The sequence below is a fragment of the Osmerus mordax genome, chromosome 9 (genome assembly GCF_038355195.1).
Source record: "Osmerus mordax isolate fOsmMor3 chromosome 9, fOsmMor3.pri, whole genome shotgun sequence".
NCBI lineage: Eukaryota > Metazoa > Chordata > Actinopteri > Osmeriformes > Osmeridae > Osmerus > Osmerus mordax.
Window position 1 is genome coordinate 15,672,901 of NC_090058.1, and position 18,151 is coordinate 15,691,051.

The 18,151-nt window shown below is 40.9% G+C and overlaps 1 protein-coding gene across 1 annotated transcript in view; it reads left to right on the forward strand.

Annotated features, from left to right (window-relative positions):
* Nucleotides 1–18,151, forward strand: part of LOC136948836 (nardilysin-like) — a 67,987-nt gene that overhangs the window by 43,343 nt on the left and 6,493 nt on the right. The gene's annotated exons all lie outside the window — the stretch shown is intronic.

Consider the following 18,151-nt stretch of genomic DNA (forward strand, 5'->3'; position numbering starts at 1 on the left):
GTGAGACTTGAAAGCCCAGACCGTTCCTGTCCTTTATGGTTTGCAGCAGACTGCAAATACAATACGTAATACTGGGGCACATGACAGGAAAGGGCACAACAGGCTTAACACATTTTTACAGAGGTTTTAAGATTACATAGTTGCCGAAATGTGTTTTGGATGTAGGTCTATATTTACGTTTTCTGCTTGTAGCGCAACCAACATTTTAAGAGCCCCATGAAGTGTTGAATCCACTCTTTCTACTTCTTATAAATTATGTTCAAGTCAATATTTATATTTTTGAGCTCTACAAATGAACTCCAAGTCATCTGCTGAGTTCACTTAATGTCTACACTGTCCACAGTCTCCACACAGGTTTTTTTTTGCATTTAGGCCTACATGCATTGTCATTGTGTTAATGCTCTTTTGTTGTCATAAGTAGGCTACAGCCTTATATATTGTAGGTGACTGTTACTGTCAACAAATGAGTTGTTCAGTAACCTATATATATATTATTTTTTTTGCTTTGGTATTGAAAATGGTATTGTGGGAGCCCAATTCAGAAGGTATTCAAGGACGAGTATTCTTTTGAATCAAATACAACTGTTTAATTAAAGCTTAAAGCATGGTTTAAAACACCGCCCCCACCTAATTTAGTGTAGAAAATGCGTGTTGTTTGTTCCCTTTGCCAGTGTTCCGTCTCCTTATTCTGGCATGAGTGGTGGGTGCAAGCTCCTCATCCCCTCCGATATCGGACGGGAAACGTGTATGGTTGCTTATTGCTCCTTACCAAATATAAGTGGCCAGGGCGTGGCCTAAAGTCTAAAGGTTTGCTCCCGTTGTAAGCCAATGTTCCCTTGTTAAGTATACGTCAGCTATTGTGTCCACTCTTGGTTTTTGGGATTATGTAAGGACAGTATTGAGTACCGTGAAATTTCACTGGTATTGGTACCGACTCCTGACATTTTGGTACCGTGACAACACTACCGACATGCATGGATATAATGGATATTATGGATATAATATAGCAAAAACAAACATTGCTATGCCTGGTACACAACTGTAACAACAGCTGGGAAAGGAAAACCAATTTCAGTCAAGACAATCACGTATTAGATTTGAGCATTTATTGTTACATGGCAATAGAGATATAATCCCCCTGTTGGAGAGAACATACAGACAGCATGGGGGAGAAGGGGATGGTGGAGGGCTGCAGCAGTACTGATCATACAACAACCGGGGTGAGTGTGTGTGTATCCGCGCGTCTTTTAAAGAAGCCTTATCGGACGTGGCCCAATGAATATGCACTGCTAACGTGGGTGTAGTAGTAGGCGGAGGAAAGGAAGGTGGAGTAAGACGCCTTACTTCCCCAATAAATGAATGACGCACGCTGCCCGATTGCCCTGCCTGAACAAGCTGCGCTTATGTAGGGACATTTGGACAAACTGTTGTTGAGCCCAGGTGCGGACAAAGAGAACAGTCAGTCAAGCAGGAGGATTAAGTCAAATAGCATTTACTGAGGCAAAGTTTCAGGCAGTATATCCAAAATTTCAAATCCAAGAAGGGAATCAAGTATAGCTGTAAGGAACAATGAAGGGGCCAAGCAGTCCAGAGCAGGAGAGAGCCTCCATGGCACTTGTTCTACAACCAAGTCACAATAACAATAAGTTATACTTATGCAACAGACCAAGTTTGGTTTAAATATCTATTTGCCTAATAGTGAGAGTTTAAAGTGATGGTTATGTAGTATTTTATGATGGATTGAATGTGTTTTAATACCTGTCTACAAACAAATTTCCCCTAGTGGGATCAATAAAATTGACTGACTGACTGATTTTCTGGTATAGCACCCCCATGCGGCTGATTAATGCCAAACTGAATTGGCTGTACCGGACTAATGGTTGAAAGATATATATATATCAATATGATAACTTGTGTGATGCTCAGTCTGAAGATCATCTGTGCCAATTTTGGCAAAGATTGACAAAGGTTTGTGACCTGTAAATAATTTAAGCTTTTCGTTAAAATGAGGAAATAACATATTCGATAAAGTCAGAAAATATATATAACCGTAAACAGTCTTGGACTATGTTGAACTTCTTTTGATCCATACGGTTCACGTGTCAAGTATTGAGAGATCCTTAGGGGTGGGAAAATAAATAATAACTAGAGAGGGTACAATTTCTGGGGAAATTGTAGGGTGTGCTTGCTTGCGTCGGTTGCAGTGGGGTGCGTTTTTTAATGACATTTTTACAACTGATATTTAGTCATTTAGCAGACGCTCTTATCCAGAGCGACTTACAGTACAGTAAGTACAGGGACATTCCCCCGAAGCAAGTAGGGTGAAGTGCCTTGCCCAAGGACACAACGTCATTTGGTTTGCATAGCCAGGAATCAAACCAGCAACCTTCTGATTACAAGCCCGATTCCCTAACCGCTCAGCCATCTGACTCCCATATTTCAGTATTTATATAAAAATGCATACTTATTATTTATAAAGATTACATAGATTTAAAAGCATATTTTTTTTTGCTGCTCATTTACAACTCAGAATACTAAGAGTGAAGTGTAGAATGAAATAGTTGTCTTCAAACTTCCCAAGAGGAAATGGTGATCAGAAGCCTCATAGTTGAATCAAAACGAATACATTTGACAGACCGGTGTAAAAATTGACCTAATCTCTATGACTTAAACGTCCTTTCAAGTTTTTCCCTTCTCGTGATATTTTCAGGAATTTAGCCTACTCATATTGCACTCATTCATTAATAAAGAACCCCCTTTGAAGATTATTCCAACAATGACGTTATCGGCAGTAGAGCTATCTCAGATGGAATCGCGATTTAAACAGCACCATCTGCTAACTGAAAATATGCCCCCAAAAACGTAAGTAGGCTTGACATTTATTTAGTGGAAAATCGCTCATTCATAAAAAGCTCACTGGTAGCGATCATTGTCAGTACCAACGCAAAATGCGATATAGCCCTGTGTGGAGAAGCTGCCCCGGTACATTGTACTACTACAGTACAGTAGCCTACTAGACTACTGCTGTGTTCGTCTTGGTAGCGATTGCGTTGGTTGAATTTGATTTAACGTTCCGTTGTACGGTTTAGGCTGAAATTAATTATTTTCATGAACAGATTGACAAAGTTTAGGCTGTGGCAATGAAGTTTAGGTTATGAGTCAGATAGACTTTTGATTTAAGTAAGGGGAGTGTCGAACATGTTCTGTCTCCGTTTGACTTCCTAAACAGCTGTGTAGATGTTTTGTAGTGTGTCTCGCGTAGGCTACAGCGTTGCAGTGAGCAACACTGGTTTGAAACCACACAGTTAATGATAATTTCACCAACAAATCGTTTACTTGTAATGTAATGTCATAATAAATCCTACAACGAAAATGTATTTGTGAGGAATGTTTATTTTAATGATTGAAAACAGATGCATCATAGACCGCTGTAGTATGTGTTGCCCGGGCAACAGAGGCTAATGTCATGATGCTAATGCTTCAGTGAAATAGTAGTACATATACTGTTTCCGAAAGTAGATGTACTTCCTTAATAATATCATCTTATATTGTACATTATACTTCACAATCGTGTTTCATATCACAAAGTAAAATAAGTAAATACTAGTAGTTATCACCCTGGCCGCTTGTGGCGTTTCTGCAGCTGCGTTGCAGTAAAGCAGTTAGCCAAGCTATCTCCAAGAGCTGCTAAACTAATGTTCTGCTAGAGGTAGTCACGCAAGTTTTCGTGATGTTAGTGATGTAAGTAGCGTCATTGACCGTGGCTAGCAAGTTAGCCACCGCTAGCTTCACTTTTCGACACAAAAACTTAATTTCTACTTTAACCGTGCAACGGAACGTAAATAAAAAACCAACTCAATCGCTACCAAGACTAAACCTTTGACACCTAGGTTGTCTATGTAGTCCAAATATTGACAAAGGCTTAGGGGTGTGAAGAGAAACGATAATAAATATAGCTGCAAGCAACAATGGCGGAGTCCTCCTTCAAAATGTTAAATTGACATAATAGATAGTTACACTGGGATTAACCAGAAGACTTGAAACTGTAATTTCTGTCATAATAATAATAAAAAAAGTTTATACCTTTGCCTGGATTAAAACCCACCACCCTTCGCACATCAGCACTGCGTCTCATCCTACTAAGCCATTCGCAGACTTGATTGTACAGTTTTTGATTGTACAGTTTTTGTATCAGGAAATAAGACATTTCTCCAATGGCAAGCATTGTCAGATTTGGTTAAAGTTCAAACAGCTGTAATTTAGTCCTATTTGAATATGGGACATAAAAATGGGACAACGGGATGACTGGGTTGCTGCTGTAAAGAATAGCTTACTCGTAGTGCTTTAATCAGGTTGTTTGGGGTGCCATAACTTGTCATGGAAGGGAATTTCAAATCATGCCTAGCATCAGTGGCGATTTGTCCTGGCTGAGGTTACTGAAATTAATTTGTGCAACAGACAAGGGATCCACCTGAACAATCAATATACCTCATTAAAGCTAACTCGGTTGTGAATCTGACACTACCATGCATAGACTCCAAGTAGCTAGCTACTGTGGTAAACCTGTCTTGTTTTGCAGTGGCTCAAACAGCTGTCATTAAGTAATATTTTCACATATCAAGGTGAAACTTTGCAGGGTACTGCAAAGTTTCACCTTGAAGTGAATGATGACAAACCATCATTCAAAATGGCATTTGATTTAGTGACACAAACATATTGAGGCATTGTGGACATAAATACACCCCTTTCAGCCATTTTGTATTTGATTCAACTGTCTTAAGTAACGTTTTTAAATACATCAATGACACATATCTGTACAAAATTCCAAGTCCATTTGATCTTTGGTTCAAGAGAAGAGGAATTTTGAAGGTTTTCCCAAATTATCACTGTACAGGAAAATCCATCATGGTGGACCTTATGGGTCCTGGAGGCTTTTTTGTTCCTCATGTTAAATGAGGCATGCACACCAAGTTTCAGAAGAATTGGAGCAATGGGGTGGAAATGCCATCACTCTGAAAAGTGGACATTTGGGCATGGCCTGTGGTGCCCCCTATGGTCTGATGTGGGCCAGTCTGTGTTTGGGCGGTATTTGTGGCATGTTGTATCAATATGCCAAATTTAAAAACTTTTTACCAATGTGTTCATGAGATAAATTACAAGAATAATAATAATAAATATAGCTGCAAGCAGCGATGCGGGTTCCTCCGCAAAATGGCAAAATATTATAAACATGTAATGTATAATTAATCTATGGCATTGCATACCATATCATTGTTGTTGAAACGTTTTCCATATGCATATATAATTATAACATTTTGAAGACTGATCAAATTATTTCAAAGATTATAAATGTGACCATTCATTAAATCTAAGGTGGAATGAAACCACCGCGCTAGTGGTTGTTTTGATTTCATTCTGCGAGTTTAGAAGTACAACAAGTGAGAAAATGACTGTGGTAATTGTTAAACAATGTCAATGCTGTTGCTGTATTTGGCTGAGATTGGGGAACAAAAAGTTGTCCACAATCAAGATATGTAAATTTCCTATAAAAACAAGACATGGGGATGACCTGGTTTAGCCTGGCTGCCAGCCCAACTTCTCCCCGCCCACAAAAGAATTTGGTCGGGAAGTTGGGTCTGGAGGGTCTCGTATTGGGAACAACTACATAAAACCAGGATCTTGACGGACCAATGAAATTGCCAGGGCGGGCTTTATACGATGATGGACAGATGATCAACAGTAACATAATCAACAACGTCACGAAAGAGCCCTTGGGTTGAATTTGTTTTCAACAAACAACATATTACGTTGCTCTGATTGGTTGTAGGTCTATCCAATTGAGCGAAGAGGCATTTGTTTTACGAGTTCGGTTGAAACAGGCCCCGTAGTCACAGCCCAACGGAGAGTTTTCAGACTCATATTCTGACTAGAATTATGAGTATGACAACGTCAGGCTAGACCTGGTTGCTGCTGTAAAGAATATATTACTCATAGTGCTTAGATTAGGTTGTTTGGGGTGCCATAACTCAACATAAGTCATGGAAGAGAATTTCAAATCATGCCTAGCATCAGTGGCCGTGTGTCCTAGCTTAGGTCACTGAAATAATTTGCACAACAGGCAAGGGGTCCACCTCAATAATCAATATACTTCATTAGAGCTAACTCAGTTGTGAATGTAACACTACCATGTGTAGCTAGCTACTGTGGTGAACCTGGCTTGTGTTGCAGTGGTTTACACAGTCTCGCTAAACAGATGTGTTGTGATGGGCTCAAATAAACACGCATTGCTATGTTTTACAACCGGAGGATTTATCGGGAGACTAGAAACCGTTTGGTCAGAATAAAAAATTAAAAACTATGCCTCTGACTGGTATTGAACCTTGATTACCAGCACAACATCTCAGCCAATTGAGCCATTCCCAGGCATGGAATACACAAAGTTCAATAACTGGATAATTAAAAAAAGCTGTTTCTCCAATGGCGAGCATTGTCAGATTTGGTCCAAGTTCAAACAGCTGTAATTCAGTCATATTTTGACATATCAAGGTGAAACTTTGCATGGTACTTCAGAGGCATGTCACATTAAAGCTTATTAGGTTTGAACCATCCTTCAAAAATACATTTGATTTAGTGACACAAACATATTGAGGCAATGTGGACATTTACATAAATACACCCATTTCAGCCATTTTGTACTTGATTCAATTGCCTTAAGTAATGTTTTTAAATACGTCAATGATACATATCTGTACCAAATTTCAAGTCAATTTCACCTTTGGTTCAAGAGAAGAGGAATTTTGAAGGTTTCCCAAATTATCACAGTACAGGAAAATCCATCATGGCGGACCTTATGGGTCCTTGAGGCTTTTTTGTTCCTCGTGAAAAATGAGGCATGCACACCAAGTTTCAGAAGAATTGGAGCAATGGGGTGGAAATGCCATCACTTTGAAAATCGGACTTTTGGGCGTGGCCTGTGGCGCCCCCTATGGTCCGATGTGGCCCATATTTGGTGTGGGGGTACCCACTTGGATGTAGTATCAATGTGCCAAATTAGAAAATTTATGACCAGGGACTTTTTGAGATATTGGGGCGCAAGGAGAAGAAAAATAATAAGAATAATAATACGAATAATAACAATAGGTTCCCTACCGCCGGAGGAACCCTAATACCCTCCTGACGGAGGAATCCTAATTATATATATGTGAGAGAGAGAGAACAAAGGTTGTGCCCTTGCCGAAGGCAAAGCACACCCAATAACTAGAAGTTGCATTTCCTGCAGAAAATGCATTAGAAAGCTGAAAGCTGAAATTAATTTGAAAAAATTGCTGAAAATACAGAAATGAGAAAATACCCGCAAGCTGAAATTAAGTTAACAAAAATTTGAGTCACACAAAAGAGTGTGGAAGCTGAACTGCATCATCTAACAAAAGAGCTTAAATGCAACGCGGGAGAAGCTGAACTGTTAAACTGTAGAAGTAAAATATTAGTTTTAGTAGCTACAATTATAGTTGGGATAGTAATAGCAGGAGCAGATACAGTAGTATCAGTGGCGTAGTAGAATAAAACAGTTCCATTAGCAATAGTAGTAAAAGAGATAGCAGCATCTGCAGAATTAGTAGTTGTAGTAGTGGCATAAGATGATGCAGTAGTAGTAGCAGCACAAGTAGTATCAGTAGTGATAGTAGTACTGCTCTTAGTCTTCTAATGAGACGATTTGATTGAATAGCTCCGTCTTGTGACTCCACTAATCAGCTATTACCAATAATCTTTGTTAGAGACTGAGCGGCGTGTCTGTGTGGTTGCCACAGTGATGTGCGGTCAGAAATACGACTCTACCGACAGTTTCAAAAACTTGTACCTTCTGCTTTCTCTGAGAAATTTGGTGCGCATCTTTATCGAGCTGGGCCAGTTGCATAAACTTAGTTTAAGACTAGTCTTAGCCGTAGATTGTCTTAAATGGTCAGGTTAGACTACTCTAACTAAGCCAGTCTGTTGCATAAATAGTAAGACTGACTTAATTTAGCCCCCTGGCTAAATATTGTGGTAAGGGCTGAGTTGCTATGCCAATGATCTGTTAGTAGGCTAGGTCATTATCTTAGCATAATATATTACGAAAGGAAATAAGTGTGTTATTTGTAACTGCAGAAAATGTTGACTGGGTTCTGCTTTTTTTGTCATTTATTGAACGAGTGAGTAGATGACAACATAACTCACTTTATTGACGCTAGCACCAGCCTGCATCTGCGTTGGAGTTGTTGATAAATGGAAGTAGTGTTGGGGTTAAATTAAGAAGATTAAAAACGCATAAACTATTAATAAGACAACTTTTTCAATATCGTATTCCTCCAACAGATATACTGTAGGGTTTTCATCAGGTTTAAATGTATCAATCTTTCACCGTTAAGTGTCGCTGTTTTGTCCGCCATCTTTTCTTTTTTCGCAAAGTGTCTTATTTTACCCATAATGCAAAGCGCAACAGGCTATCGAAGTCAGTCTTACTGATAGTAAAGCTTTATGCAACAGGTAAATTGAAGTGTCTATGGCAAGTCAGACTTAAAGTTGCATTTAAGTTTAAGACTAGGTCTATTTTTATGCAACTGGCCCCTGGGCAGAGAGAACTACATAAATGTACGTAGAATCCACACCTCAACCAAGTTAACCTAGACGCAAAACTACACGTCCAATCCAAAACATAAGGATATTTTCCGAGACCCAAGACTCTGCCGAAACCATAGATGTCCTTTATATGTCTGTGCGGTCAGAAATACGACTCTTAACAGCAGTTTCAAAAAGTGTACTTTCTGCTTTCTCTGAAAAGTGTGTCACCAGATTTGCATTGGTCTCTATGGGGCGAGAGTTGGACTTTGTCTCATTCTCGTGGGGCTCTGAACACATGTGTAAGTCTGTTGGATTCCACAGACAACTGTCTATGACCAGCACAACATGTCCTATCTATTGATCCAAAAATGAAGCATGAAGAGTGAAAATTGTGGCAATGCCGGCAAACTATAAATATTTTTTTAACCAGATTCCGAAGATCCTCTCTGGTGGCTCTAGCTGAAAGATTGAGGAAGAAGAAAGATGTGAAAGTTGAAGAAGTTTAAGAGGATTAGAAAAAAAACTCAATTGGAAAGCCATGTAAAAAATATTATGAATATTGATTTATATTAGCATAAGAGGTAGAAAGCTGAAAAGTCATAGCAGTCATAGCCCGAAACCCCTGAAATTTTTGACAGCTGAACGGTTTTAATAGCTGAAGCAGCATTCCAACAATAATAATAATATATATGAGAGAGAACAATGGTTGTGCTCTAGTGATGTGTCGTTTGTGAACGATTCGGGAGTAACGAGTCCTCTCAAAGAGTGATTCGTTCTTTTTCTTGTGGCCACGCATCGGGACTGTTGCATAGGCTTGTCCAAGTAAACAGAAATGATTCGTTCATTTCCCGACTCGGTCTTCGGGTATGAGTCTTTGGAGTCTTTGGAGACGAGTCTGATTATAGGTGGGAAGCGGCCAACCTGGTGACCTGGTGCAGCCAGAACAACTTAGAGCTCAATGCTCTTAAGACAGTGGAGATGGTTGTGGACTTCAGGAGGTACACAGCCCCACTCACCCCCATCACCCTGTGTGACTCCCCAGTCAACACTGTGGAGTCCTTCCGCTTCCTGGGCACTATCCTCTCCCAGGACCTCAAGTGGGAACTGAACATCAGCTCCCTCATCAAGAAAGCACAACAGAGGATGTACTTCCTTCGGCAGCTGAAGAAGTTCAACCTGCCAAAGACAATGATGGTGCACTTCTACTCAGCCATCATTGAGTCCATCCTCACCTCCTCCATCACCGTCTGGTACGCTGCTGCCACTGCCAAGGACAAGAGCAGACTGCAGCGTATCATCCGTACTGCTGAGAAGGTGATTGGCTGCAATCTGCCTACCCTCGAGGACCTGCACACCTCGAGGACCCTGAGGCGAGCGAGGAAGATTGTGGCCGACTCCTCCCACCCTGGAAACGCCCTGTTTCAGTCACTCCCCTCCGGCAGAAGGCTGCGGTCTATCAGGACCAATACCTCACGCCACAAAAACAGTTTCTTCCCTTCCGCTGTTGGCCTCTTCAACAAGGCCAAGGGACCACACTGACTCAAATGACTTCTTGCTTAAAACACTCTGCTTTTTGCACTGCATTACAACATGGTATCTTGTACATTTGTATTTTTTGTAATATTTGTATTTTTGTATTTTTATATTGTAATTTACGGCAACTTATATTTTATTGTATATTTAATTCTATTCTATATCCCACTTAGTACTGCTAGTTTATGTACCCTTAGTATAGTTAGTCCACATATTTAAATTTTAGGTATATGTTTATTGTATGCACCTTCCTGAGAAACAAACGATTCGATCATTTCCCGACTCTGTTTTTCTACGAGTCTTTGGATCCTTTTTTCACGTGACCCGCATTGTATTTTTTAGTAGAGGAAACGGTTTCCTCATTCCCTTTCACGTGGCCGCTGTTTTAGTAAGACGTGAATGATATTCGCCCAAGTCATCATACTGACTGGTTTTGTTATTTTCACTTTACATTTCCACTTACAGTTTAGTGCAGTGTAAATGTTTGCCGTGATAATTCTCGTTCATTTTACTGAACGAGATTCAAAGAACCGAATCAGTAAAATGATCCGAACTTCCCATCACTATTGTGCTCGCCGAAAGCTTTATCACACCCAATAAATTTCTGGGGAAATTGTGAGGTGTGCTTGCGGCTGCTGCAGCAGTTTTTTCAATTATATCACCTCCAAACCTGTTGTTTGAACTAAGATCAAACACAATATTTTGAGATAGACAGGTTTTCAAGGGTGTACTTACATTTTACAACTGATATACTGTGTTTCCTCCGTGTTGATTTTGCTGCCACGGTATCAGGAATATTTCTCTATCTGATATGTCTGTATTTTTTTAAGTAAGTATGCATATTTACTATTGAGGATTGCATAGATTAAAAAGCATACAATATACACTTGTTGATGGTTATTTACACTTCGAAATACAAAGAGTGAAAGTGTAGAATGGAACACGGTTCTCTTATTTTTCTTAGTGCAAGAGGTAATGGTGATGTGGCAGCCTCACATAGTTAAAACAGTTGCATCAAAACTAAGAAAAAAGGGGCTAATCCTGTGTAAAAATGACTTAATCTTCCCCTTTGACTGATTTTTAAGCATTTACTCATTGAATTTCATTAAAGAAACCCCATTAGAACAAGTTGATTCAAACAACATAGTCACTCTGGCAGAATCTTAGCTGGGATTGCAATTCAAAGAGTACCATCTGAAAATATGCCCCAAAAAACATAAATAATTGTAAAATGTATTTTTGGAAAAACTGTCTAAGATAGGTTTTCTGGAAATATGGTTTGACACATTTCCAATTGAATTGTTGCCTAGCAAGTAATTGGGTGTGCTTTGCCTTCGGCAAGGGCACAACCTTTGTTCTCTCACATATATATTATTATTTTTATTATTTCTTTTTGCCCCCCTAAAACTCAGTCATTATTTGGCCTACATAGACAACCTAGGTGTCAAAAGTTTCGTCTTGGTAGCGATTGAGTTGCTTGTATTTTTATTTACACTCCGTTGCACAGTTTAGGAGGTTACAACGTTTTTGTGGCAAAAAGTGTCTTCTGTCGGCGAAGGGTAGCAGTGCTAGTCTACGTCACTACGTCAGCACACGTTAGCAACGACGCATGGATACAACGTGATAGAGACGTTCTAGCACGCAAATTGGAGCTTGGATTATGAGTGAAAAATGCCAACCCCCAAAATTACCAACCATTGGGTTTTGTTGAGAAAGCAATTTCGAGTGGAACTGCAATCTAGGATTTTTTATTTAGGTCGTGAAAGTCTTTGTAATTTGAGCGAGTGCGGTTCGCCCGTGAGACTGCTCAGGCGGCAGCCATGCAATCGTCATCGTAGTTTAGTATTTTCGTAATTTTATAGTTCGGTCAATTCTAAACCAAAAAACAGAAGGAGGGCAATGTTATGACGATATGACTATTGTGAAGACAGCCAGATGGTGAGATTTTAATGTAGGTTGCTGTAAAAACTTTGATTGGTTTGCTACGTGAGAGCCCCGTCAGCCTCCGTTGACGATTGCGTCAGCTGTTGTCGATCTCTGATGAGTATTTTCTTAATTTCGTACCAGGGTCAATTCTACATAAAAAAATCTGAAGGAGGGCAGTGTTTTGAAGATAAAACGATTGCGAAGATAGCCAGCGGGTCAGCATATTTTTGTGATTTGTGTAAAACTTGGAATTTGAGTGACACCGCGGCTTGTTTTGACGTTAGCCTCAGTCAGACTCGGCTCGCCCACTGGCAGTGTGTAGTAGTACTGTCTTCAATGCCACAGCTAAACTCTATGTCAAAAGAAACTTTCTCATTACCGGCGCATTCAAACAATCAGTGAACTGTGGAGCAACAGCAGCTAGCTTGCCTCTAGCAAACTTATTTTGAAGTAGCCATTTCCCCCTACATTCATGTCAAACTTATTTACGTTTTGGGGGGCCGGCATATTTTCAGTAAGCAGACGGTACAGTACTGTTTGAATCGCATTCCATACTGCCAGTGACAACGTTGTTACAGTAGCTTGTTTCAAAGGGGGTTCGCAGCTGTTTCAAAGGGTGTTCTTAATGAAATATGCAATATGAGTAGGCTAAATGCTAGAAAATATCACTACAAGGGAAAAACTTGCAACACCTGCAACCGACGCAAGCAAGCACACCCTACAATTTCCCCAGAAATTGTACCCTCTCTAGTTAAGAATGGTTTGTTCATACCTAGACTAGGTAGCGAGAAGGAAACTTGACGTGCTCACTTTCTGTTGCTATCACCTTGTATGGGTCGTTGTTTGGATATTGGAGGGCATCGATTGCTCTCCAGGGGCCTGTACTACGAATCAAGATCAACATGTTCTGGATCACTTTCAGTTACCAGGCTACGCGAAGCGTAACAATCGCAATCACGAGAAGTGGTATCACGACGGCGGTTATCAACTCTCTAACTCAACCCAGATCTTTCCAATCTAGAGACGTGCGCGTTCACATAAAGGGGCGGTGTTTGCACCGTATGTCCAATCGCAAACATGGACAAAACAAGAGCCGCATATTTCACGCAGGAGGAGCTGACAACAATTTTCCAAACTTTGTCTACTCCTCCTGCGTGAAATATTGTAATACAAACATCAGGAATACAGACGTATAATACAGACAAAAATCAACAAAGTCGCTGCTGCCAAGCTGGCAGAAAATAGCAGACGCTGTAAATGCGTAAGGTACATGACTCCATAATTACACGTGTGCATTCCATAACGTTAAACTTTTGTTGCTGTATTATTTTAGTTGCAACCCTGGCAGTGGCAAACGATCGTGGGAGAAATCAAAAATAAATATAAAACCATAATTCAAAACGGTAAGTAGCAGTAGGCAATACTTGCACATATTTTAAGGCCAACAAGTACAAGGCTGAATTGCCTGAGTCAGTCCCTTTTGTAGGATATTGGTATAGCTACAATAGCCTATAGAACAATGAAATTGCCTGCAGCCGACAGGAAGAAAAATAAGGCAAAGAAAACTGGGGGGGCCCTCCTCCACAGGACTTCACTCCTGCTGAGGAGCTGGCCCTCTCCAGCTATCAGGGTCGCCCCATGATGGAAGGAGTGGAAGGGGGCATTTCTTCAAACCCTGGTGGCAGCAGCTCGGAAACCCAAGCGTATGTATGTTTCAAGTAATCTATGTGACCATGTTCATTCAACAATTATTTATGAATATTGTAGGAGTGAAATGTATTACTGTTCTCTGCAGTGACAGGAAATACAGTGGTGTTGCTGCCACCACCCACTGTTGTCCTACTGTGCCATACAGAGGTAACAGTGAAACTAATAGTCATACGCCAGTATGTATGCCATATGTGGTTGCTAAATATTGATCAAATATGCCATTTACTTTCTCAAGTGGAGGTCCTAGATGATCAGGAAACTGTGTCTGCCTGCTCAGAGAGCATTTTGGGGGTACACTTTTGAGTTTTATTTACCACTTGCAACACAGATGGTGAGAGTGTGTGAACGTGTGGCTGTGATTGAAGTGTCTGTAATGACTTGCTAATGGTGGTGGTCTGAACACAAGTCCTTACAGTGCTCATTTCAAATATGACTCAATTGATTAAATTGCTATGGTGTTAAACTCAGCAGGAAGAGGAACTTCTTCCTCCCCCTGAGTCTAGGGCCTCCACTTCAAGGCCAAGACAAAGACACAAATTATAAGCAATGAACCTTGAAACACAGTAGTCAAATGGACACCTTCAACTTTCTCCAAGTGTGCCTTGCAAAGGGACAATGTTCTTTATTTGTTTCAGTTTGGAGCAGACAATGTGAGGGCCCAGTATAAAAGAACCCTGGAGCTCGATATAGAGTATAAGAGGCTCGATATAGAGTATAAGAGGCTCGATATAGAGTATAAGAGGCTCGATATAGAGTATAAGAGGCTTTTAATAAAAAAAACAAGGCTGGCTTTTCTGTGTTCCTAGGGAAGGGAGAACACATAAGGATGTATTTGTTAAACCTTTTTCTACGTTTTGGTCTTTTTATACCTTTTTGTGGCTTTTTTGTTTTGCATTTTGAGTCTTTTGTGGGGGTTTTCACCATTTCTTTCTTTCAATGTCCTATTTATTCTTTTTGAAAAATGCTATAAAAGTGAATGAAACAAATTCAATGAAAGTAGTGAAATTATCATTTATTTAACTTGTGAAGAGCATTGCATGGTACCATACACATTGTTCTTTTTGGTTTGAAATGTTTTGGTTGAAAGAAACACACATTTCTGATATGGAAATGATTAGAAAAGGCACAAAGCAACCCAAGGACAACAGAATGGGTTAAGGGGAGACACCCCAGGGATAACATATCAACATGAAACCTCCCCAGTTGATAACTAATATTAGGTCAAATATTGTTTTCATTACTAGTTTCCTGTAAATGTATGTTTAAATGAGCAAATGATGCATTAAGTTGTAAAATATGATATAATGTGCATACATTTACAGAACGGAAATCAGAACATTGCATGAAGACAGAATGAAAATCCTTGTTTCATTTTGTCAACATATTACAGTCCAAAGTTTTTACAAAGGGCACTTTGGATATCTCTTTTTCATCACTCCATTAATCAGAATATGGTGGCAACAGCCATTGAAGAAAATCCTTTTCAAATTGCGCGGCAGACCGTGTTCTTGCTCAAGTTCTCTGCATCACCCAAACTATAAAAGTAGGTAACGAAATAACGAAACGGTATATATAGTCTGTGGGACTGTGAGCGCACGGCTTCGATGTGTCGCATTGGCAACATACGGCTCAATAAGCTGGCAAAGATACGTAATTCCCTCTGCTGAGAATCTATATCTTTCATAAATATACTCATGAGGGAATGTGAAAGGGTTTTGTTGGTCTCTAAATGTTCTGGCTCTTCTGAGCGCACCTCTCACTATCCGCGCACCAAACTCCACAGGATCTTCTATGAACGGTGACGGCATTATCCTCAAGAATGAGTTAGTGGGCGGGGCTTTTATACCGGTTGATCTCTGATCTCCAATTTAACCTGCTCCCGACCAGGTTAACCGTTCAGCATGTGTTACCATGGCGATCTACCCCGGTAACAAGTGATCCACCGTTGTAGTACAGAAAACCCTGGGTTGAACCTGAAGTTACCTCGCTAACGCCAAATCTTGATTCGTAGTACAGGCCACAGGACTTCATTTGATGCCCCTCTCGTGCTTTATTGCTTTAATAATATATCAGTCCCACCATGAATCTAGCTGAGCAACAGTGCAAAAACAGGGAGAACAAAGCTGACTTAACCCTCGTGCTGCCTTCGGGTCACATGACCCAAAGGTTCATAACGAACCATCGTTGTGTTTACCCAATTTTACCCAATACAAAAACAAATAAAAATAATTTTCTTTTAACCTTCGCAATGTGGGGGGTCTGAGACAGCCCAACGGTTAAAAGAAAATGCTTCACTTTGTTTTTTTATGCGGTAAAGTTGTCGCAATACGACGGTGGGTCACAATGACTGATGGGTCAGAATGACCCGAAGATAACACGGTAAGTAATTGGCTAACTGGCTAGTAGCTTGTGGCTGTTTATCAGACAGCAGGCAAAATGTGCAATTTTGTTGACCTGGAGAAGATGTAGTTGTGCTTCGCTTATTCCTCCATATACCGTTTTGTTCCTAGCTTCAGACCTGACTCTCGGTTTAAGTACTAGTTTTACTAGAGCTAACTAGTGCTGTTTGGGATTGCTAGGCATTTCTGCAGCTGTCTTTTTGCAGTTTTAGTTAGCTAGCTTTCTACCGGAAGCTAAAAAGCTGTTGAACTAGTGTAGATAAACGCGCACAGGTTTGTGACGTTGTGATGTTAGTGAGGTTTGTGACTGTGGCTAGCTAGTTAGCTACTGTTAGCAGCACTTTTTGCACATAACTTTTAACATCTCCCAAACCGTGCAATTGAACCTTTGCGTAAGTACAAGCAACACATTCAGGATCAAGACAGACATTTTGACACTGTTCATGTCTACATACTGCAAAACGTTTGGGACTACCATATTTTTTGGAAAACAAGCCGCATTTTATATAACCCGCACCCCGCCAGAATGGGAGCTTTGTGTTTGTAAATCGGATTTTAACCTGCACTGAAATAAATGCTGCACTTGATTCGGGAACAATGATAGAGCTACCAAGCAATGCACGAGTAGACTATAGAGCTCCGGGAGTTGACGTCACGCAATCCCAGCATGCACCGGTCAACTATTACATACATATATACTTACATCCAGATTGTACATAGTTTAATTGGCTGCCTATTTCAATAAACGTTGATTTAATATTTACGTGTATGCATTTCGCAGACGCTTTTATCCAAAGCGACTTTCACGAGAGAGCTTTACAAAAGTGCATAGGTCACTGATCATAACAACGAGATAGCCCCAACATTGAGAGCAGCCAAAACATGAAGCATCCATTGTGAAAAACAAAATAAGTGCCAAAGGGAAGAACCATAATAAGCATGCAGTCAAACAAGTCACAATTAAACAACATGAAACTCAAAAAGTGCAAGAGTGTACCTGTAGAAAAACAATCAACAGTAAAATATTTCACAGCGAGTACAAGAATGTAAATCTATTACAACTAACCAACAAGAGCAACAAGTCTCTCAATAAGAGTCATTGTGATCCTGGAGGAAACTAACATCAGGTCCAGCCAAGCATTCCTAAGTGCCATTGTACTCCCAGAACAAGTGCATCTTGAGCCTTTTCTTGAAGGTGGGGAGACAGTCAGTGTCCCTGATGGAGGTGGGGATTTAATTACACCATTTGAGGGCCAGACAGGAGAAGAGCTTGTGTTGGGACCGGGCGCTCTTGAGCGGTGGGACCACCAGACGGTTGTCAGAAGAAGACCGTAGGTGGCGGGTGGGGGTGTAAGGCTGGAGGAGAGACTTGATGTAGTCGGATGCAGTCCCGTTCACCGCTCGGAAGGTCAGTACCAGAGTCTTGAATCTGATACGGGCCGTGATGGGAAGCAAGTGGAGGGAGATGAGGAGCGGGGCAACATGGGAGTGTCTGGGTAGATTGAAGACTAGACGTGCCGCTGCGTTCTGAATCCTCTGGAGAGGGCGGGTTGTGCATGCTGGGAGACCGGCAAGCAGCGAGTTGCAGTAGTCCAACTTTGAGAGGACAAGTGCTTGGACTAGCAGCTGGGTGGAATGCTCAGACAGGTATCTCCTGATATTCTGGATGTTGTAGAGGATGAATCTACACGACCGGGAGGCCGCAGCAATGTGGGCTGTGAGGGAGAGCTTGTCATCCATGGTCACCCCGAGGTTCCTGGCAGAGGATGAAGGGGTCGCCGTCACAGATCCCAGGGTGATTGAGAGATTGTGGGAGATGGAGGGTTTGGCCGGGATGATGAGGAGTTCTGTTTTGGCGAGGTTCAGCTGGAGGTGGTGCTCGGTCATCCAGATGGAGATGTCTGTGAGGCAGGCCTCGATCCTAGCTGAGATCCCCGGATCAGTCGGGGGGAACGACAGGTACAGCTGCGTGTCATCAGCGTAGC